Source organism: Ptychodera flava, chromosome 15 (genome assembly GCF_041260155.1).
Source record: "Ptychodera flava strain L36383 chromosome 15, AS_Pfla_20210202, whole genome shotgun sequence".
In the NCBI taxonomy this organism is placed as follows: Eukaryota; Metazoa; Hemichordata; class Enteropneusta; family Ptychoderidae; genus Ptychodera; species Ptychodera flava.
Window position 1 is genome coordinate 6,877,210 of NC_091942.1, and position 6,000 is coordinate 6,883,209.

Consider the following 6,000-nt stretch of genomic DNA (forward strand, 5'->3'; position numbering starts at 1 on the left):
AATTGTTCTTATCCAAGAGTTATTGCTCCGATAATTCCATTATCCAACATACACTTTAAGGGTAGAATGTGTCTCAGGCACTGATCTTTGCAATATAATGCTTCTTTGATTTACTGCTTGTGACTGCTTGTGCTGAGTCATTTTGAAGTTTGTTGAGAAAATTAAGAATTTACCACATTGAATTTTTTGATCTAGAAATTTTATTCCCCCTCCCCCCCCCCAAGTAAACGAGTGATATCAGAAAGTTGAAGACGGGGTGAACTACCTCATCTACTTTATTAAAAACCAGCTCTAACTTGAAATTATGCTCCACTTTCCCTGTACAGAATCAAGACACTTCAGAAACTATTCATCATTTTCCATGAACTTTCGCTTCAAACAGCTTGCGCAAACAAGATCTAAAAATCACGGCAATCCTAAATATTTTTCTTCAAGTGGTAGTAGCCCTTTATAATTCAGCTCTTCTGAGCTGGCGATCTGAAATGGTTCCATCGGCGTCATCGAGATTGCGCAAATCAGTTGAGTGGGTTCAACGAGTTAGAAGAAATATGTTGTGCGTAAACATACAAAGTCAGATTGTCGTAAATCGCCTGAGCCAAAATGTACATAAATCATTTAACTTGCGAGTCACTTCACAAATTGAACCAGTAAATCGCCTCAATATAATATCTTATCACTGCAGGAAGCCACAAACATAGTATTTATTGTAGCATGACAAATGCAGGTCATATTTGAAAATTCCCTGCCTGTAATGAGTTTCCGGTCGCAGCATAACATTTTAGATCTTTTACTGCTTGCCGGGGTCCGACTTCAAAAAATTACATATTCATCCCTCCCCTATGATAAAGACATTAATACATCTGCACAGAAAATCCGACATAATGGAGAAATATTTGCCGTACTTAAACTTTTATTCCCGAGAGTTCAGTGTGAAAAAATACCCCGGGGTATAATAGTACATTGCATTGATATTTTATGAGGTGACATTTAAATATCGAGTAGCCTCCATTAGAATACCATACGTTATAGCATGACTGCTCGGCTGAAGGCGGTCAGATGAATTCTACCGAAACTTTTGCAGTAGTCAGGAGTTTTATTACCATTCCTTTCGGCTGGACAAGCAGATAATTCCCATGGATGATGTTTCTCAGTGTTTTATTTATAGCCTTTGCCACTCGTCGTGGCAGATAGGACATATCGCTGTATCTTAGTGCAAAGTTATTTCGTCAGGGAATGTTGATCTCTCTTTACCCAATGCACATTCTGTCATGCTGTTAAAATCTATAGTGACTTGCGGGTCAGCTGGCACGTATCGATAGGAAGTCTTGAGAGTTTAGACCTAGAAAAAATATTTTACGAGGCTTTGTATTGTTTAATTGTTTTAAATCACAGAAACTTAATCCAAATAACTGTTCCGTACGTCTTGATGTCATGTTAACACTGTAACATCGTTAGTTTCAACGCTAATTAAATCATCATCATCATCATCATCATCATCATCATCATCATCATCATCATCATCACCACAACAACAACAACAACAACAACAACAACAACACAACAACAACAACAACAAAATGGTGAAAACAATATCAGAATCATCATGATCTTTGTCGTCATAATCGTTATAATCATCCTTATGGAAGCGCTTGACATCTAGTTATGTTAGGAAATGTTTGCGTAAAGTCACTTTAGCTGCAATACGCATAGGTGGGGGATGGGGGTCGGACTTTCTAATAATGTTAATGGTTATAATTTGCAGGGTTTTTCTGCTTGTATATGCTAATTTTAAAGCCTGAGAAGTACATGAAGATCACATCAAATGATAATTTCATTTTTCTCCGCAGAGTTTACCTAGGGATGGCGGCCATTTTGAATTTCAAAAACTATAAGACAGTATAAAAATTGACATGGTGACCCCTTCTTTTGATGTTTGATCTCTAGAGAGACTGATTTAAAGTTTCCTTGAACAAATAGAATTGGGGCTCGTATTGCCTTAAATTAGATAAAATGTTCATTTTCAAGGGATTTATTATCTGTAAAAAGGTTAAGTATTTAGTATAATGCCATGAAGTTGTTTGGTAACTTGAACACAATCATAACATTTTGGTGATTCATTTAAGACTGACATTAGATATGGTATGTTTTGTTGGCTGTTCTATCGATTTTAGTTTTGTAAATATTTTCTTTGTTTTGTTGCTCTTTGTTTTGTTTCTGTCTCGTTCACCTTTAGGCAGTGGTTTCTTTAAAGTTTTCTTTTGGTTTTGTTGAGGAACCTGTAAATGGGACTTGATTCCGTGGGATGACCGAATAAATAAATAAATAAACGCTACAAAAGAGCTGTTACGTTGACACCGGTTCCATCACGTGAACATAACGTCACTGTGATGTCATCATTTCAGTTCAGTTCAGGAATCCGTGTCACACATATATTGTTTTCTTTACCAACCCTGTCGACTTCCTAGCTGTCACTCTACCGAATTCAGTGACGTGCACATGCCGATGACGAAGAGAGATGGTACCAACTGGTTTTGTATCACCGGTAAAATAAGCAGATGTTTTGCTTACGTTTGGTTTACAAATATAGATCATTATGGAATAAACGACTCGAAGAGAACTGTTTACGATGTCTTTAACTAGAACAAGTACAATATATACAAGAAGTCGTTGACAACCGATCACACATTAAATTGCCGTGTGGAGATAAACACGCTACTTGTGCTTTTTCGGTCTCGCGTCAGCTTCTATGCCAACGAAAGTGAGACTATCAGTCATCCATTACTCGGTGATGGTACATGAAACTTATGATATATGAAAATCAGACAACATTTATCAACAAAGTATTGTAAAATCACCACACGAGTTGGACAATGTTTTTGCCACCATACGTTTATGGGTATTTTGTTCTGGTTTTTCTTCCCCACAACGCAGACTGTCTGGAACTAACAGTATGTGAACGGAATGTTGTACTTCCTCCATTCGTCTTTATTTAAGAGAATGTTTTCATTTGGCATTTCTTTTCTAAGCTATGGGCGAGTCCGCATGTCGGGATAACCGTCGGAATAGAATTTTTGCTACATGGAAAAGTAAGACTGAGGTAAAGTGATAAGGGACGATTTTCATCTGATTAAATCCCATTTCAGAGGAGCGAGACTTTGGTACATACTAAACTCACCATGGAAAATGATGTGGAAAGAATGACAATCTACGTGAAGATAAGTAAGTAAAAATCTGTTGGTCGCTGGGTTTCTCTTGTTAAACTGTGCAGCATATTTCGACTATTCTGACCTAGTGGAATGAATTCTCAAAACATTGACTATAGAGTGTTTCATAAATCAGTTGCAACCCTGTTGGCTTGAAACAAATCAAAGCAAGACAAACATCTTTTCCAGTGGTACGACGAAACCTTAGAAGCTGCCACAATGAGTCGATAGTTTTCAGACTGAGACAGGCTTCCTCGAGAATCATTCCCGTCCTCTAAAATAACTCAGAAGCAAGCGGACACAATGACACCCCATGCTGATGTCATGTCTCTTATGACAGATGGAATCATCATTGAGTAGATCTTTCCTTAAGTAGAACAACTTAAAGATCTTCTGATTAGTTGGAAAGGCGCATGAAAACCCCTTACGGTATTTGGTGCTCCTCATCCTCCGCTCTGCATGCACAAGAACTGTGAATCTAGCCTCCATTTAAAAGCAGTCACCAGAGATTTTATTCACTCACAAAATTTCAGGCAATTTTTTTACAGGCAGCAAAGAAATATTTAAAATGTACATCCAGGGTGGTCCGTTCGACCTCACTGTTCAACTATGCTATGAACTGAACACGTGTCATTCGCTGTAACAGGCAAAATTTCAGTTGCGTCTGGATTATGTATGGCGGCGAAACTTTCGAAGATTGTTTCTACATTGCTGGGCCATGAAGAATTCTAGGTCGAATGACCCCATTACGCGATTCACAGAACATGGAGGTAGGGTCCCGGGGTCTCTAATGTATCGACACGAGTGTGAGCGACGCGTGCAGAGATTCAAGGATGCCACTAGGTTACGATAAAGGCCAAGACAAAGATAGTCCCAACAGTATATCTGATTCAGAACGTGTGACATGAAGACCCTCGTTACAATAGAGTCGGCTGCCTGAGCTTTTTCCGTTTTTCCACCAATAGTATACGCTGGTGCATCTGTTGCGAAATTTGATTTTGTTTACATCGAAATGTGAAGTAGCCTACATGCGGCAAATGATGACCTACAGTGGGCAAGACAACGTATGGTCGCCAGCGGACGTCAGGTACGGCATCTTGTCTGTCAGTCCCTGTTAATAATACGCAAGCACAGAGACGCATGGGTGCACATTCTATCTGGGAGGGGGCTAGGATAGTACGTGAATTGTGGGATACTTTCCCCTGAGGGCGCGCACACATTTCGTGACGTACACATGAGACAATTACCTTGAATTCTTTGCCTGACGTGTGACACATGTTGGTCATGTCAGGACTTGACATTGGTTTCCTATCACGGTAAATGTCCGGATATGCTATTTGCCGTCCCGTCGCAGAAGCTCATACAACACTCGCGTAGGGACGTGCACTCAGGTTTTAGTTACATTTGCAAAGAAAGAGATACAGGTATATGTGGGAAGTAATTCGTGTTTTCTGGGTCACTTACAATACACATTGCAAGATACTAGATTACAAGCTGTGAGTAAAAAGTTCGCATCACTTTCCATCATGTGCTAACAACACCACTGTATCACCAGTATCCGCTCTGGACAAGTTTAAATTTCACCGGCAAGTTAGTTCAAATCTTGCCTTGAAACACACAAAGGTTATTTGCGCTGTGTTCGAGATTAGTTATCTATAACGTCACAAGGCATTCAACTTATATTATCTAATGGATTGTGTACTCTGAGATGAAGTTTGCCTATCGAGTGCTCACACTACTTTAAACAGTTTCGGCTAACTTACAGTCCGCCGTTGGTAATGTTAAAGAGGCACAGCAAGGGGAAAGTATGTGTGGTCAGAGAGAAATATTAGACACTCCATCGAACACATCCATGTCAAAGATGCAAACTCGAAAGCTGCCAAAGGTTGACCCAGAGGTCATCGAACGATGGCTCTCTACGCTCTGAATATAGAACAGGCGATGAACATGATGTGTATCTTGGCATTTTATGAAAATAATTACCCATGAACTTTCAGCGGTACTTGACCTTGTACGTAATATCTGTCAAGTGTGTCAGATGTCATCTAGTGTCGAAAAAAGACTTAGTTTTAAAAGTCAGAAATAATGTATGAGAGCTGTTAGGTCGGAAAAGGTAATAAAAATATATGGTATAAATATTTCATTCGATTATTTTTCAATCTTGTTGTTTTTTTTAGAAAGATATTCACATGACAGTACATTGTAAATGTTTTGAATTCTGGAAACAAAGATATATGCTGCTTTTTCCACTCGGAAAAATGTCAGATCTTGCGGGGCGAAAAAACTGTTCATGCACATTCTTACAACCCCGCCTTTGAGACTATTCAATGGTGCATCCCTGTATGTGGCGGGTTGACATCGTGAAAAATGTTATCTTTTACTTAAAAATATGAACTACTGACCCCGACGTGATTTGAACACGCAACCTTCTGATCTGGAGTCAGACGCGCTACCGTTGCGCCACGGAGTCATTGTTGCAGCCATATGGACTGATAAAATTCAAATCGGTCCAACTCGAAATTAACGCGTCACACGAAAATCACGTGATTTAACTCTATAAATAGCTATGACTGGGCAGTTTTTAAATACAGAACTTCGAATATGCCAAATAACTGCCTTGCTTTGTACCTGGAAATTTTGTGTGAAAGAGACATGTTTCGTCATTAATTTAGAAGTACACGTTCTGTGTTTATTTTCGGTACCTTTTGTTTTATCGTCCTCGCTTTATTCAGTACCAATCAAAGTTTGAGAGCGCATTTCGTTACATTTTTAATTTCCGAAATTCTAAGCATGCTTC

At 39.1% G+C, this 6,000-nt stretch overlaps 1 non-coding gene across 1 annotated transcript; it reads right to left on the reverse strand.

Moving 5' to 3' along the window:
* Positions 1-5,601: 5,601 nt before the first annotated feature.
* Positions 5,602-5,673, reverse strand: Trnaw-cca (transfer RNA tryptophan (anticodon CCA)). The gene has a single exon. It is a non-coding gene; the product is annotated as a tRNA-Trp (tRNA).
* Between the last annotated feature and the right edge of the window lie 327 nt (positions 5,674-6,000).